This window comes from Strigops habroptila, chromosome Z, assembly GCF_004027225.2.
Source record: "Strigops habroptila isolate Jane chromosome Z, bStrHab1.2.pri, whole genome shotgun sequence".
NCBI lineage: Eukaryota > Metazoa > Chordata > Aves > Psittaciformes > Psittacidae > Strigops > Strigops habroptila.
This window is the reverse complement of record NC_044302.2, coordinates 88638386-88655805: the sequence shown is the minus strand read 5'-3', so window position 1 is coordinate 88655805 and position 17420 is coordinate 88638386. Positions and strand designations below refer to the sequence as shown.

At 39.4% G+C, this 17420-nt stretch overlaps 1 protein-coding gene and 1 long non-coding RNA gene across 9 annotated transcripts in view; one reads left to right on the top strand and one right to left on the bottom strand.

Annotated features, from left to right (window-relative positions):
- Nucleotides 1-1529: 1529 nt before the first annotated feature.
- On the bottom strand, nucleotides 1530-3093 carry LOC115619735. The gene is made up of 2 exons (XR_003995103.1): nucleotides 2300-3093; nucleotides 1530-2188 (listed from the first exon to the last, which is right to left on the bottom strand). It is a non-coding gene; the product is annotated as an uncharacterized LOC115619735 (long non-coding RNA).
- Nucleotides 3094-3579: 486 nt separating this feature from the next.
- Nucleotides 3580-17420, top strand: part of NIPBL (NIPBL cohesin loading factor) — a 150882-nt gene continuing 137041 nt past the window's right edge. For 5 of the 8 annotated variants that reach the window (XR_003995102.1, XM_030512491.1, XM_030512490.1 and 2 more), the window contains exon 1: nucleotides 3580-3685. The gene's annotated coding sequence lies outside the window, so the exon portion shown is untranslated. The remainder of the gene's footprint in view (nucleotides 3686-17420) is intronic. The other 3 variants (XM_030512497.1, XM_030512496.1, XM_030512494.1) reach the window with 2 other exon arrangements.

Below are 17420 nucleotides of genomic sequence, written 5' to 3'. Positions count from 1 at the left end.
ACATGTTTTCATTCATTCTATAGAAAAAAAATCAGATGACAGCAAGCAATCTCTAAGAAAACATTGGTGCCAGGTGTATTTTTACTGTAATATTACATGCTGTCCATAATTTGTGAAGCTGAATACCAACATGTAGCTGTCAGGGAAGTTAACATCTGAATGAAGAGGGCAAAGAGGTCTCTTCACTGTTTTCAACAGGGTACACACAAACACTTGTCTTTGCATTTAGAAAGCTGATCTTAGTACACAGTTGTAAACAGCAGCATGAGAGGTGGCTACAATTTACCATATATTTTGTGAAAATTGCTCGAGAAATACATTTTTAAAACAGTACTGTCTGCATGAAGATCTTTAATTCCTGCCTTTTAAAGCTGCATTAAAATACTCCTTGAAGAAGAACAAGGAACGAGTCTCAGAATAACTGACTGTGCAACTAGCTTAGATTTATGGGTCAAAAGACACATTCTCCCTCGACGTCAAAGGGAACAGGATTAGGTTCTAAAGTTTTACTCTGAAACTTGCAGTTCATTTTCAGGACTGTAAAGGTGTGGGTTTGTCAGGGGAATTCAGAGATCTTTGCCCCTCTCCGCACTGCCACCAGCTTTGTCCAGTGCAGTGTATGCTCTGTAGTGTGCCACAGTCCTGTCTGTGTGACTGCATAGCTCCTCCCATACAGATGAGGACTAGCTCCACCCCATGACTAAGGCCTGGAACAGAAATAAGGTTTAAAGTATCTTGATATGTGTCCAGTTAATGTTCTGAAATACTTGATTTATCCCTTTTCGTGGCCATTTCAGACATAATGAGATGAACCCCATGCATACTAAAATATTTTTTAGGAACATAATGAGCCTCCATTCTGAAATAAATTGCTCTGAGTAGACCTTTGAAGACAAAAGGAACATAAGGAACCACTCGTCTGAATGCAGTTGAAGAATTTGATCTTTCCTTTTAAAAAAATGGGTTACAGTAATACCTAATGGAATAAAAAATATTTAATTTCCCTTTAAGGAAAAAAAAAAAAAATCCTCATTTGTTCATCTGTGACAACATCACCTTCTAAAAGAACTAATGATTTAAATGAGTGTTTTCTTGGGTAGACAATAATATCATAGTACTCAGGCAAAATAGTAATTTCTATAAATTCTTTTAGTTGAATGGGATTTTAAAAGTGTGACATTGTCCCATGACATTCTCACTGGAAAATTCTGACTGAAACAGTAGTCAAATAGGTATTGTGCCTTAGATGATGTTTCCGCTGCCTAAACCCTATTGGCATTTGAAAAGGAAAATGTCATTATTTACATTGTATTTACACACTAAGTCACCAATTAAGGAAAAGCAGTCATTACATAAATAAATTACTAAAATCACAGAAAGACTCCATCAATATGAATTGGTAAGATTCCGTTAGAAGCAGATTGATGTATTCTCAGGCCACCTTTTGTCACTTTAGAATCACATTTTCCTGTGAATTCATAGGTATGTATGTCCACACACATATGGATATGTGAACTCCAAACAGGTAGTACATTAAAGTTTAGTTTATTAGCAAGAGAAGATAAATATTTCCCCCTTGAATTACAGAGTTACACCGTATTAGATTAAGCACAAAGACTTACGAATACACTTCATTTGCTACACCAATTATTTCCTTTTATTTCAGATGGATAACTTGAAGTTGTAAATGCATAAACAATTATAGGATTGGGACCTTTTGTATTAACTTGGAACAAATGTATGCAATACATTTTTCTTTCAGAGCCTGGTTTTCTCTGTCTCCATTAAATTTACATGAGCACCTACCCATCAGATATGAGTATTTCCAGTAGTGAATTACCATATTCTCCAGTGCCATCTTTGTTTCTTTGCTTTCAAACAAAACTACATACACTTGTAAAACAGACTTTGCTTTATCCAACATCACGAATTTACTAGTTGTTTAAGCTTGGGAGAGGCATTTTAAATCTGTATTAAAGACAAAGCATTATTTGGGAAATCCTAAGCCTTGGAAGGATTCAGGTGCATTGGTGTAAGATGCTATCCCTTTGTGCAAATGATATCCATCCACAGCTGAGAGAGTGTTTTTGTATGTCACAGGGTATTTACAGCTGTGACCAACTGTATGGCTGAATCCTGAAGCGGCCAGACAAGCAAGGCTTCCTCTAGAAATGAAGGGATTTTTGTCCTAGTGCCAAGGAGCAAAACGACATAAGTGAGTACAAAAAGATACAGTTAATTCATCAGATATAAATGCTGCTTCACTATTATCCTGTGCTGTGATTGCTCACAGTTTTACCTGTACAGAGGAACACCAGAAAATCTTTCAGACTAGGACATTCTCTTTCTCCAAACACTCACAGCCCACAATTAAAATATTTCCAGTAAATCTGGTGGCGGTGGGGATCATCAGCCTCCAATGAAGGACCCTTCACCAGAACATCAGCATTTTCCCCTGTGCTCATCCAAAAAGGTTGTTTTTAAAAGTCACCCCAGTTCGGTATGTCCAGCTGGAAATCCCTCGCCCCGGCAAGGCTGTCAGCGTGGGGTGTTCCAGTTCCAGCGGCACGGCAGCGCCGGACATGAGCGGTAACAGTAACTCCAGCAAGTGTCCCAGGTCTGACACACCTCATCCGCCGGGCGAGGGGCACTGCCGCCTCTGCGCGTTCATTTTAAGCCTTGACGCGAGGCGGCATTTTGCAGTCCTCCTCCCCACCATCCTTGAGGAAGACAAAAATTAAACCCAAAACGTGTGGCTTTTTTCAACGGCCATTTCTTCACAAATCGCTGGCTGCCTTCCTCTCAGCGCAGGCCCGAGCGCCAGCTCCGGTCTCGTTCCGCGCAGCAGAAGGGTAAAAAAAAAAAAAAAAAAAAAAGGAGAAACTGGTGTGGCAGGCGCAGGGGTGTGGAAGGGCAGTGGCGGCCCGCCGCGGAGGCTTGTTGCGCCCGCCGCCACGCGAGGCGGAGGAAGCCGATCCAGCTGCGGCGACGCCGAGCAGCGCAGTGGCGGCGGCGGCGGAAGCGGCGTTGGTTGAGCGAGCGAGCGAGCGAGCGAGGGAGCGAGCGGGCGTGGAGGAGGCAGCAGAGGGAAGGGGGAGGCTGTTGGTGTTTGGCGCCGGTGGAGGGAGTCATTCCTGCAGCTGCACTTCCGGTCGGCATTTTGTTCTGAGAGGGAGCGAGAGAGACACACACAGGATCCTTCCCCCTCCTCCTCTTCCCCCTACCCCCCCGCCCGGTACCGGCTCACCGTGCCCAGGCTGACCCGTCCCCCGCCCTCCTGCACCCGCGCACACAGAGGGAGCGGCGGCGGCGGCGGCCCCTTGGCAGCGCTGCGCTCCCCGGCCATCCCCCCTGCTCCCCCGCGGCTCGGAGAGTGTCTCGGAACCGGTTCGGCGCGGCCCGGCCTGGCCCGGCCGTTGTTGATGTTGTGAAGCAGGCGCAGGGGGAAGGGATTTGTCTCGGCCGCTCACCCCCCGGCTCTACATGTTCGCTGCACTGAGGAGGAGACGGAAGAGGAGCCAGCCCCCCTCCCGGCCCGGATTATTGTTGTTATATTATCTCCCCTCCTCCTCCTGCTCCGCGGCGGCGGCCCAGCGGCGGCGGCGGCTCCTCTGAGGAGGGAGGGGGGTGGATTTCTCTCCCCCTCTCTCATATTCTCGTTGGATTCAGACGCCGATTTGCTCAGGTAATCCCCCCTCCTTGTCTCCCCTTCCCCTCCCTGCTTTCTCCAACAGCGGGCCGGGCCTCCCAGCCCGGGCGGCCCAGCACTGCCGGGAGCAGAGGAGATTAGCTGTTATCTGGGGTAGAGGGGAGTAAGTGGCAACCGGAGGTGTTTATTTCGCAGCCCCTCTTCCTGCTTGTTCGGGTTTGGCCGAGGAGATTGGTTCCTCCCGGGCTGCCGGGAGGCCCAGGCCCGGTGGAGAGCGCAGGCCCGCCGGCCAGCGCCTTTACTCCAGCTCGGGGATTAGAAAGGCGAAGCGGCTTCTCAGTGACAGGCCTCAACCCGGAGAGGGGCAGGAGGAGGAGGAAACAATACAATTAGCCGCAAATGTGCACTTATTCTTTGCCATATTTACAATTTCACCTAGGGCGAGGAAGGAAGGTCCCAGCGCAGACAGCCCTCTGAAGTGGGGAAGGAGTAAGTGGAGGAATAGGGGAAGAGAGACAATGTAAATAGCCAGGAATAAAAATACCACCTCACTTCGCTAATAGCTTCTCTTACTATCAGAACTGCATTCTGAACATTCAGAAGTTCGAATGCGTATGGATTTATAATGTGCAGAGGTTTAATTTCTAAATAATATAGCGATTGATTAACGTGGTAATCACTTAGTATATTTATAGCATAAAACTAGTGCTGGTGGGATGATTGACACAACACGGACGCTTGCAGACCCAGGAAATAGAGATAGGCAAGCATGTTGCATCAGGGACTCCACACAATCTCAGTGTCTATGTGCTATATATTATGTTACAGGAATATGTGCTAAATTCAGAAGAAATACCATTTTATGCTTCTAGCAAACAGAAAATGGGAGAGGGATGGTGTGTAAAGTGCTGCTTTTATGACGTTTGAGGGACCAAGGTGAAGATGAGATATTGCCCGAAGTACTTGAGAATCAAACGTTTAATTTAATTAAATGAAAAGTGAGGAATGCTTAAAAAGTGTCATCCTTTCTTGTCAGGCCATATCACTTTGAGATGCTGAGGTTGTTATTGGCTGTTTGTGTCCACGATGTTTGAATATGTAATTAGATGTCATTTTAACAGGTCAAATGTGTTTCGTAAATGACTGCTGATTAAGTGTCAGATCTTTATAAATAAATGGCAGCTAATTTACAGTAAAGTAAATGTTGGACTTATGTGTGGTAGAGTTGAGAGTGTTAGTAAAAATTGAGGTGGATTTAAAACAGACACACTGTGAACTAATAAAAATACTCCTACAGAAATTACATAATTGAGGGAAATTTCAAGATACATTTTTTCATCTTTCATGTAGCAAGGAAATTTGTAAATGACAAACAAGTATCAATATTACATAATTTCCGTTTTCTTCAGCAGGTTTTTTAGTGGTTCAGGTAGATCTGTTGTAATAATAAGTGGTTAAGGTATATAATAGAGTAACTTTCTGCTATGTTTTGTGTAGAGTCGTATAATAAAACTGTGCTATCGTGTCTCTGAGTGCCCTGATACATGTTTAAAGGGTGAAGTTAATATAGCTGTCACGTAGAAGGCGTGTTTTTAATGCTGTAAATCCGTGTAGTAGTCAGTAGCGTGTCCGTGATTTGTATTGGTCAGGGAGCAGTTTGAATTTTAAAAAGCCTGAAGATCCTGCTGAGCCCCAATCCCGGCCTCCCTCCCTCCCACTAATCTCCCATTCCTGTCTTTGTGCTGCCTGGTCCTGTTAGACACTGTTTGCAACAGGGCCTCGGGCCTACGTGCGTGGAGAGGAACCATTAACACTTTGGAAAAGCAGCTTTTTATTTTTAAACTTTGTGAATTGCACAGGGAGCCACTAGTCGTCTCTAACTGTCCTTATCTCAGCGTGTAGGAGCAGAATTGCTGTTTTCTTTCGGTCTGTACATGCGTAGAGGCCGAGTGTAACTCTGCTTTATAGGAAAGAAAGGACTGTGCAGAAATAGTTGTAGTTCTTGGGTAGTTTTCATCATCAGGAAGCGACATTAGCTCCAGCATTTCTTTCGGTGTCTAACAGCTCTCGTTGTAACAAGAATGGGTTTGTTAAGCTAACAGTAGTGAACTTCTCTGGCTTATTTTTCATTTCTGAAGGTTTGCTTTAAATATAGCAGATATGAGCAGGAAATGAGCTACTGTAGTTATGTAGTTCCTGTCAAGTTTATCTTGCCAGGGTTGTGTTTACAGCACTTTTTTTTTTTTTTTCCCCATCAGAAAACATGCACTTTTCTGGTATGAAAAAATAGGCATATTTATAGAGGGAAATTTAAGATGCTGTCTATTTGTGATTTGTAATGAGTTTTTTTGGTTTTGTTCTTCTAAGCCATATGTGATTAATTCTAAATTAGTTGCTTTATCACAGTTTATGTAGTTGTAAATTTCTTTATCTCAGAAAAATATAGTTAGCATACAGAAATATTTAATTTGGAAATGTTTATAAGAGAACTTATTTTTAGTTTAGATTGTATTTTTTAGCGTGCGTGAGTGAGTGTTTGTGAAGCAGGACTATGTCACTTCCATACTACTTTTTCCCTAACGTTAGGAGTTTATACTGGTCCACTGTTTATCACAACAGCTAACTGCTGTAATTTTTATTCATGTTATAGAAACACAAAATTAATTATTCCACAAGATAATAGAGTAACTGTTAGTTGTAGTAATTATTTTAACTGAAAGAAGAAAATACTTCTTTTTATCTTTTATTTTGTGTTTTTAAACACTTTGTACATTTTGAATTTTCTGAGTACAGGTTTTATTTCTTTTTTATTTTGCTTTTAACTTCTTAAACATTTACCTGAAGTTATTCCAATATTTTTTTTTTTTCCCTGAAGCCTTTTGCTGTCTTTTAAAGCTGTTTTTATACTTTTTAAAAAAGAAAGACATAGGAACAGGCATGCCAGTAAGATAATTTATTTTTTACATTTAAAGTGTTTATATTTTGGCTTAGGTGAAACAGGAACAGAGAAGCAAAGTTATATCACTAAACCCCTTTGCAGATCCCTATTCTATATGAGTACAGGTAGCCCTGTGCAACCTCATTGCATGTTTGAGACTCCACGTATGTTAACGTTCACATGACTCTTCTTGCAGAATCAAGGCAATGGATAGTAATTTCTTTAGGATAGAACCATGGGGTTGTTGTTTGTATAATGATTAAGCTAGTGCAGCTTTAATCCTAAATGTTTCGTGTATTTATTCCTCTGTAATATAAATAAACTATATTTTGAAGGTTACTAGATGAAAAATAGTCAAAGTGTGAATGGATTTGAGCCAGGGATTGGTATAACAAGCTTCTTACTGCAAAATTCTATGTGTTCAGTAGCAAGTGTGATACTTTTATGTGTGTACTATATTGCAAAGTGTTAAAGTCATATTGAATTTATATTAACATTTTATAAATACTGCATAAGAAATGTAAAGTTAGTGGGTAATTGCTGTACCTAGAAAGAGGGAAAAAAAATTTCTATTCTGAAGATCAAGACCTAGGAAAGAAATAAAGTCTTCGAATTCAGAAATTGCCTTCTGGATTCAGAAAATGCTTTCTAGAAATTATTCTAGAGGAGTGTGTAGTATTCATAAATGGATGTATGTAAATTCATTATAGACATATACTTAGTTGGAAAAATGAGCAGTGACAGCTTTAGAATTTGGTGTTTGGTAGGTATGAGGTGGATCACCCAGTGTTGGGGTAGCTATTGTCACAAAACATGTTACTAGAAATATTTAACATTTGGGGAAAAAATGGCCATTTCAATATGATATAGGTTATTTTCAATCTTGCTTTTTATATGCCTTTATTAGAAGTAGTACAGTTTAAGTTAGCATCTGATTTTGAATCGTCAGTGATGAACACTCAGTTGCACAGAGATATCTACAAAGAAATGCTTGAAATACCTGTGTATTATTGCTAATAGCCCTGTACAATAATGATCCTTTTTAAGAATCAAAAAAGGAAGTCCTTTTGAAATGACAATTGTTAAAGGCATGTATTCTAAAAAGTTTAATATACTTAATTTATATTTGTGTTTTTATTTTCTTAGTATTACAAACATACATCTTAGTAATTGATCTGGACCCCCAAAGTACATGCAAGAGAAGTGCTTTATATTGACATCTGCTGCACCTCAGGAGTGAGGAAATTGTGTTTCAGGAGATTGTGCAGGACCCGTGATTTGTGTTGCACTTCCTCTCCCTGCTGTTCACTATGGAAAATCTCACTAGCAAAAGGGAGGGGAGAAGAGATTTTGGCCCACCTGTATGCAGAAACTAAAAGGAATTCCAGTTAAATTGGATGTGGTTGTTGATACTGTACTTGAAGGTGATTATGTGGTTTGCACAAATAACTTTAAAAAAATATAAACATTGAAGAGTATATTTTATATTAAGGTCAGAAAAAAGTCTAGAAAGGTTCATTTTTATGGCCTTTAGTATTTATATCTGTTAGTTTTAAGTGGTTTTCCAATCAGAGATCTCAAAATACTTCATATGGGTAGATATTTTAATTTTACAGGTTATTGCTGTGGCTTGATTTGAAGCACTTTGGTTTTTGTAGCAGTGTGTATGCGTAGATATGCAATGCACTTTGGAGGAACAGTGTCAAAACCTGCTAGGCTGCAAAGTAAGGGAGTAAGATAAGGAAACAGCAGACTAAGATTACAGAACCAAACATAATGCAGTTCCCTTCTCTGTATGCTGTGCCTTTTAACGACATTATTGTATTCCACCATACCTTCTCAGCCCCAGTTCAGTGCCTCATACAGTGCATGGGAAATGCCAACTGACTTGTATACTATTATAACCTAGTTCATGTATTTGTTTTCCTTTGTCATTCAGTGTGCAGCCTGTTGCCTTATTACCTACTGAATACATGCAAGTCTTTCATGAAAGCTGAAGTGTTTTCATCTCTTAATATGTAGGAATTATCTTAAAATAACTATCTGTGCTTCACAAACGTTAGAGAACTTTTTTTTTTTCACATCTGTAAAATATTATTTCCATTTTTACAGATGGAAGACTGAAACTGATTCAAAGTAGTGAGTTTTAAAAGAGCTTAAAATCTTGCATGATTTGACATGCCTTATTCTGATTTTTGAAGTTACAGCACTTAGTAAGTTCATAACATTGTTTTCTTCGACTTTATTTGTGGTTGTGAATGCACCGCATTTCAACATATCAGGCTTATTTTTTCTCATGCTGGATCCCTGAAAAGTATAGAATGGTTTTGCTGATGGCCTTAAACATCTCTTAAGTTTCAACTGTCTTGATCATGCGAACAGTTGGAAAAGAATGGGTTTCCTATCCTGAAAACTTAAAAAGAATCACCCTCCGTATTGTGAAGAAGCCAAAATCTCTTAAAGTGTATTGCGAAGAACAGAGACAACTGTTAATAACCCAAATCCCTCAAGTAATTAAATGGCTTGCCTGCAGTATTGGAGACAGAGATTCAAAATGTTACTCTGTAAACCTCCAGGGTTGCTGGTTCTTTCTGGAACATTGTTTATTGGCTGTTAAGGGTAAAACTCCGCCTCTTAAACTGATAATTGTTGCAGTTATGTAAACGGGTTGACGGGAAACTTTTGCACCTAGTGGTCAGACCATTTCATTGTCATGTTAGCCTGTTGTCCAGCTGCTGTACGGCTCTGTTAAGAAGGCAAGACCGTTCTGAGGTGTTCCTAGCCAGACCATTGCTTTTGTGGTGTAGAAAAGTCTAGGCCCAAATGCCTGATCCGTGCCGGGCAGAGAAGTGTTTTTTGTTCTCCCCATGTGGCATTTTATGTCATATGATCTAGGCATGGCCCAGAGGCTGTGAGTATATTGTCATACAATCATAGAATGGTTTGGGTTGGAAAGGACCTTAAGATCATCTAGTTTCAACCCGCCTGCTGTGGGCAGGGATGCCTCACACTAGACCATGTTGTCCAAGGCTCTGTCCAGCCTGGCCTTGAACACTGCCAGGGATGGAGCATTTACCGCTTCTCTGGGCAACCTGTTCCAGTGCCTCAGCACCCTCACTGTAAAGTAGTGCTTAGTCTTTTTTTTTTTTTTTTTAACTTTTTTCTTTTTTTTTTCTTTCTATCTTTACTTGTGCTGAAAGTTTCCTCTGATAATAAGGGGTTTTTTTTATTTGTAAGAGTTGATTTTTATAAATGGCAATTCCCAGCAAAAGATCTCTTAGATGGGAAACTGGTTTTAATCAAGTAGATTTATTAACTGTGTTTTATTAAAATTCCGTAGTAAAAAAGTGTAACATCCGATGGCAGGCACCTCCTTTTACTTGATAACGCAGATTTATTTCATGACATGTGTGTCATATGCCATATATGAGGCAGAGATCCTGTGAATAACAGGAAACAGTATATAATCATTTTATTAATTACTTTCATATTGCACAAGGCACTAAATTATAGGTGTAAGCAACCAGAATTGTGATATTTCTTAACACTTTAATGCTTGGTTTTATAGTACTAATTTTTTTTTTATTGTTTTTTTAATATAATGTAATTAAGCAAGCTCCTTGAATGTGAACACATGCTTGTGATAGTGCAACCGCTATCTCTCATGTTTGAGCTAACAGTCTCTCCCCTGCGTTGACCAGGTACTCAGAAAGGATGAGGTTATAAATAACTTGTCTCTGAAATTTTGTTTTCAATCTTAGGTTTTATTAGAGGCTGCCCCCCTTTCTTGCATGTTATTTTCCATTCAGATGTGTTGCCCTTTTTTTTTTTTCTTCAGATAGTACATCTGCCCAGAGTGCCCAAAAGGTGTGGAATTGGCAGTGGAGTGGGGCAAGTGGCAGTGCTCCGTGAAGGAGGAACAAAGTGGCTCCCAGTGACCTAAGCACGAAATCTGTGTGCTTTCTGGATATTGAGGATGGGGGCAAAATTTAGAGGGCCCTCATCAGATGCTACGTCTTAGTGCCTATAGAAAAAATAGTCTGGAACCTGCTTTTTGTAGTCAAAAACCTGGGAAACTTTGATAAGACTCTGGTAAGACTGTGGTGATCACTTGTGGGGAATGCTGTGTGGAGATCTAAAATCAGTGTGACTTCCCCCCCCACCCCCCCGAAGGGAAAAATAAAAATCTGCCTGATGATTTGCTTATTAAATTTCTAGTTAAAACTAAGGAGATATGATTGCATTTTACTACATGGTTGCTAGGTTTTCCTTTTTCACTTTTTTTTTTTCTTTAAATAATGAGAAATGTATTTTCCTCTACTAGTATGCTCAGTGATCATTTATCTTCCTGGAAGTGTCTCTAAGAACACATGCTGAGGCATAACCTGTAGCATAGAAAAACTTCAGTGTATCCTAATAAAATTTGGCAGTTACAAGGAATTGAAACATTTCTTAACAGAGTTACTACTCAACTTTAAGAATGCATGTTGCTTGCTTTCTGTAGGTAGGACCAGTAGTGACTCCTCTCAGTTTCCTGTCAACTATTGAAAGGCATTGATTTTCCTTCTGACTTTGCTAAACCTCAGTCATTTAGGCTGAAATCATTCATGCTGGGTCACTGATTCTTTTAATAAAGCTTGAAGCCATAGTAATTCGCTGGTTCCTGAGGGTCATGCTAGAGAAAAAAAATGTTTAAAAATGATTTCTGACCTTTTTCTCAAGTAATTGGAGCACCCCCATTCTTTGGGAAAAGAATTTGAAGTTTGAGAGTGAGGTGACTTTTTGTATCAGGGATGTGTATTTTGTTGCCATTCAAAAACCTGTTCAAAAATTGGACAAGTTTTTGGTGTCTGAAAAATTAGATGACTTCTCTGATTGTAGGCATTAATGTTGAAAAATTTGGCATGCACAAGAGGACTTTCCTAACAAGTACAGTTGTAAGCAGTGAGATGTGGTACAGGCTCTTAGTTTTCTGATGTCTATTCCCTGCTTATCCGCTGTGCTGATTTGTTTGAGTGTGGAGAAGACAAGAACTGAGGTTTCAGGTGTCTGGAAGAGTGACACATGGAGGAGGGTGGTGGACTGGAGCCAGACTTATACAGGATGGGGAGGGAATGAAAGTTTGAAGGGCAGGAATTGGGAGGAGGATGGGAGCTTGGAGTTCCTAAGGAAGTAATGACTGAACTGTGAGGACTGGATAAATGAGCTAGTGGGGCAGAGACGACTAACTGTCCTTAGTAAAGATAGAGGAACAGCTGTAAAACAGCCTTAGTGAGAAGCAGAGGCGGAAGGGTACTGTGGAATTGGGTGTCAAGGGAAGCAGTTCATGGATGGGAATGGGTGAGAAGTATGTACTGAGAGAGACCAGAGAGGGGAAGAACAACTAACTGCCTTCTCTGCCTGAGAAGCCAGAAGTACAAAACAGGGATTGGCTGGGTGAAGAAACATTATTTCACACATAGGAATTCATTGTTTCATTTATTTATTTATTTATCTAAACTGAGGAAATCACATAGCTAAAAAAAAAAAAAAAAGGCTCAGAAATGTGGAGTACTTCTTGCAAGAGCACATGATGGAGAATTCTCTAATTCAGATTACCTGTGTGGTCTGTGTTCGGCATCTTTGTGAATGCATAGTGGTAGTCTTAAAGTCTGTCATTGTGCTTTTTTCTTAAAGCAAGATGCCTATTTCATTGACTTTGTGGAATGAATGGGTTTTGATTTGCTTTGTTTCAAAAAAACCACAACTGGTTATGTTAAAGTCTCCTAGGATTGGCCTTAGACACTCTTGGTTCTACCTTTGGGAAAGGGATAGACTCTTGAGATTGCTTCCAGTCCTGTCTTTTATGATTAAATATTTTGATTTCTCTTTGGTGTTCACTGTATACTCCTTTGTCTTAATCACTCTACATCATTAAGCCCTACTCCAGAGACAGGATTCTTAATTTCCTCACGGGCTTTTCTGTGACATATATTGAAATATTGGAATGCTTCAAAAATACTTATTTTTTTAAATGTTTTTGAGGAGAATATGTAGTGGAAGTTGGGAACTGAGATGCAGAAGTTGGTCTTTATAACTTTGGAAATATAACTGAAGCAACTGTAGGACCTGACTGTTAACTTGATTTTTTTTGCATCATAATGTGTGTGATAGTATTAGAACAGATTTTGTTAATTTTGGTTACAAATACAACTAATCAGGGATTCGGAACACGCAGGAAAAAAGGAACACAGAAATATTTACTGTTAGTAATAGAAATGGAATGACATTCCCAAGAGTGGCATTTTTCAGTTTCCTGCTATCTGATCTGCAGCCTCCTCCTCTTCATACTTCTCTTTCTTTTTTATTTGAAGAGTCATGTATACAACAGACCTCACAGCCTTATGAATAGCCTCTGATTCATTTCCAGAGCAGATTCCTCCTGTAAGATGAATGAAGATTAGGCTGAGGGGTGGGAAGGGAATGTTACACAATTATATAATCCAAGGACTGTGTCAGAATTCTTGAGCACAGGGGGCATTTATTAACTTTGGATTGACTTTGCAAATGTGATCTTTCAGTCTGGGGGTGTGGGATTTCCTGGTAGAAGTCTAGAAAGCTTGGAGTTGATGTACGGAAAAAGTAACCTTTGAATATTTGATGTCAACTTTTCTGTGTTGAGTGTTCTTGGAGTGTTTTTTCAAGTCAGATCTTCAAGATTTTTGGTAGTACAGATTTTAACATACGCAAATGCATTTAGTATAATATCGTTAATATTTAATGTACTTTATATTATTTAATATACTTAAACATTGCCTTGTAAACCAGCTGTCACAGTGCAGTAAGTAAAATTTTTAATCTTGATTTCTACGTTTCTCACTCATTTGGAGTCAAATCAAAAAGAGACTTTGTTGTTGTGATACTTCTGTTAACACATCAATCAAAAGTTTGAGATATATGAGCATGCAAAATGGAACCACACACATGCAAAAGGAATCCATAGTGCTAGTCAGTAGAAAACATTGGAGAGATTTTTACACTCCTGAAAGAGAGTTTAAATAAGTTTATTTTATAGTCATAGTCTCTCTTTCAGGCTTTTCCCCTGTTGTAATTAATTTTCTTTGCACTGTAATGTAGTATTACTTCTACAAGAGGTGAAATGAATGCTTGCTGCCCCCTAAAATCTTAGAGCCAGTTGAAGATGCTGATAGATAGTGACAAATGCATGTTTGAATCTCCTGCTACTGAAAAAAAATTTAGAATCTGTGTGTCTGATGCCCTGATCAAAGTGCTCTTCCTCTGTCCTGCAGAGATTTTGAGTGAAGGGTTGGAAGCGGTGGCTGTTACGCAGAGCGAAGTAATCAGTTTGCGTGTTATGCATGTTCAAAGCATGTGTATGGTTGGAGTTTCCTACTCTGAATGTCTTTCCCAGGCTTAGGTGTGAAAAGGGTGTTGAGCTTCTTAGTTCTGCAAAAATAGTGGTGATTCTGGCATACACTGAAGAAAAGCTGTAGGTGAACTTGCCTGGTGGTAATTTAGGTGACTAATGGCTTAGAGAGATGTAGGAATGCAGTGTGCACTCTAGGGTCACTATTATAAAAGACTATAGTTACAGCTTTGCATATTTACTCACTGGAGTAATTCCCTCTGGTTCTATCTAGCACGATGTAAAGTTTACTCATGTTATTTACAGAAATAGATCATTTATTTTTACTATGGCAAATATTAAAATGTTTGAGGAATTGCAATAAAAATGGTACGGTTTAAAACCTGTTTTGTCTGCAATTCTCTAAATATCATTACATGAATAAGCCATTATAATACTGGAAGGTAAACATACTCAGTTTTCACATCACACTGTAATCTTAGCCTGCAACCTGGAGAAAGAATAATGAAAGCTGTTTACTTAGCTTAGTGCCATGTTAAATGATTATATTCAATTAGTAGGCTTTGGAATAGGAATTCTGTCTTTTTTCTGTAAATGTGTTTATTCCTGACAAATGCTTTTTCTAGCAGACATATAATGTCATTGGATTAAGCAAGTTCTTAGTCACATGTTGATAATTAGCCAATGGAGTCTAGCTCTGTAGATGGACTTCTGAGGATTCAACGTAATTTGTTAGGTCATGATAATTTGAAGTTATTGCATGCTCAGCTACAGTGAATGTTCAATTGTGTATATGTAGCCTGTGTCAATTACATGTAACTTGATTTAATTTAACCCTGTTTCATTGCTGGCTAAGGAAGGTTGAATTAGTTTGCATTTTTCATGGGCTAAGTGTATACGCATAATTATTGAAAGTCAGCTGATGTACAGTAACTTGAGAGACTGGGCTAAGCAACTTGCCCTAGTCAACTTGCTGACACTCCATGTAACCCTGTGTGAATTTTGGGAGAGAACAGCATTTGTCTGAAACAAAGCAGTTGCTGGTCTCCTACCTACACCTACAGGTGTGGATTTGCACAAGTGTTTTGGGAAGTATCGTAAAAATGAATGAAATATCTCATTGTAAAATAGACTAATTTTGGAATCCTGTCAGAAGATACCACAAAGGTTGTTGTAGATGTAAGCAGATAACTATTTAAACAAGAACAGAAAAGCTTACATGCTTATGCTATTTTGTAATGAAAACCAAGCAAAAATTAGAAGATAAATGTACCTTAGTTTTAAAGGTGACCTACAGAAGTAGCAGCAGTTACCAAAGACATTAAATTTGCCGTACAGAACTTAAGAGTTTTTAGTAGTAAAATTACATTTACTTTGGCAGAGTTCAGTTTCTTGTGCATGATTATGATGAATATTCTGTAAATCAAGTTAGATACAAGTTCATTAATAGGTTCATGTGTCAAATAATGCCTTAAAATTATACTTCTATGAATGGATAGACTTCAAGGGGTTTACACGGGTATAATTGCTTGAAATTGGTAGATATCAACACTCTTGCTTCTTGAAATAAGCTAGAATTTCAGGTAGACTTTAAATAGCTAAGTCCCTAAATGTTAGGGTATGCAAATACAGTAAAATATTTATCCACTGAACTCAATTATTATAGTAGTAAAGAGTCTTGGTGCGCACAAGACTATTTGAAGAAGCATTTTTGGTTTTTTCTTTAATATATAATCATTTTGTAGATTAGATTTACCCCATTGAGAGTAACAGTAGCTTTAATGATTCTGTTGTAGTTACTTTGTATTGTTCTGTGGTTAATTTGGGCTTTGTCATAATTGTAAAATGGTTAGGGTTGGAAAGGACCTTAAGATCATCTAGTTCCAATCCCCCTGCTGTGGGCAGGGATGCCTCACACTAGACCATGTCGTCCAAGGCTCTGTCCAGCCTGGCTTTGAACACTGCCAGGGATGGAGCATTTACCACTTCTTTGGGCAACCCGTTCCAGTGCCTCACCATGCTCACAGTAAAGAACTTCTTCCTTATACCTAACCTGATCTTCCCCTGTTCTAGTTGAAACCCATTCCCCCTTGTCCTATTGCTACAGTCCCTGATGAAGAGTCCCTCTCCAGGATCCCTGTAGGCCCCCCTCAGATACTGGAAGGCTGCTGTAAGGTCTCCACGCAGCTTCTCTTGTCCAGGCTGAACAGCCCCAACTTTTTCAGCCTGTCTTCTGTGCCCTAGCTCCCTGATCATCCTCGTGGCCCTCCGCTGGACTTGCTCCAACAGCTCCATGTCCTTCTTACGTTGAGAGTCATTGTTAAGCACTTTATAAATCTTCGTAAGTTAAATATGTTTGGGGGGACAGGGGGCAGATGGGTAGTGTGTGGCCTGGAGTGCCACTTGCTAAGATGTGGTGGTAAGCTCCCACTTGCTGTGATTTCTTTGCCATAACTTTCTGGACTCTGAACATAGTTCAGTAAATTCAGCACTCATGTAGCTTACTAACATATTCATCAGTGGTATGTTAATGTACGTGTTAATTAGCTTCAGAACTTGAAAGATTTTTTTCACCTGTGTAAAAGGCTTATATATGATTGGGTAGTAACTCAGATTCTTGTCCACTGAAGAGCACAGAGTCATGTCTGAAAATTTTCCTTAAAATTTTTCAGAAGTAAGAAATACATACTTGACAGCCAGTGTTTTAGAAGATCTAGAAAAGGATGTTTGCTGTGAGCAAACATTAGGAATAATTAGCAGTGGGGGATGTTCCTTGTAATAGGAACCTGGAAAACACAAATATAAATGAATATTGGATTATGGGAGATAGTATTTTAGTACAGAATACTACTGTCAGTATACATTTTTGTCTCCGACATAAATATTATTGTGTGTGCAAAAGCATGCAGATAATAATGTTAAATATGTGGCCTGGGAAAGCCACTTGTGGTTCTGCAAGCTCTAATTTGTAGTCTCCCATGGCAACTGTTAAAGAGAAAAAAGGATTATGAATTGAGAGGTGTTCCTGGATGATATCCCTTGAGTTGAATGTGAAGAGTTTGTTTGGGGTTTCTTTTAAGGTAAACAGCCAGTTGACACAGGAACAGTTTTTGTTGCTGCTTAGCTGCTCTCCTCTTAGTTCTATGTTTTATCACAGAGGTTTGTGGTAAGTTAGCAATTAAACTACTGGAAAACAGGACAGAAACTCAGTAGCTCGACAACCTGGATGAATAGCTAGCAAAGGGCACTGTCCCTACCTGTGTGGGTGCCTCAGCATCCAATGTAAAAAGGAAAGACTTAGAACTAGCTACTCCTTATTGCTACTGTAGTGTATATGTCAGTCTTGATGCAAGTTTAAGGTAGTTGAGGCCTGATCCATTTCAGCTGCCTCTGTTTCTGTTCAAATGGCCTGTGAATGGAACTAGAATGCTATCATGCTTCATTTTAATGCTTTCTTATTCCCATAA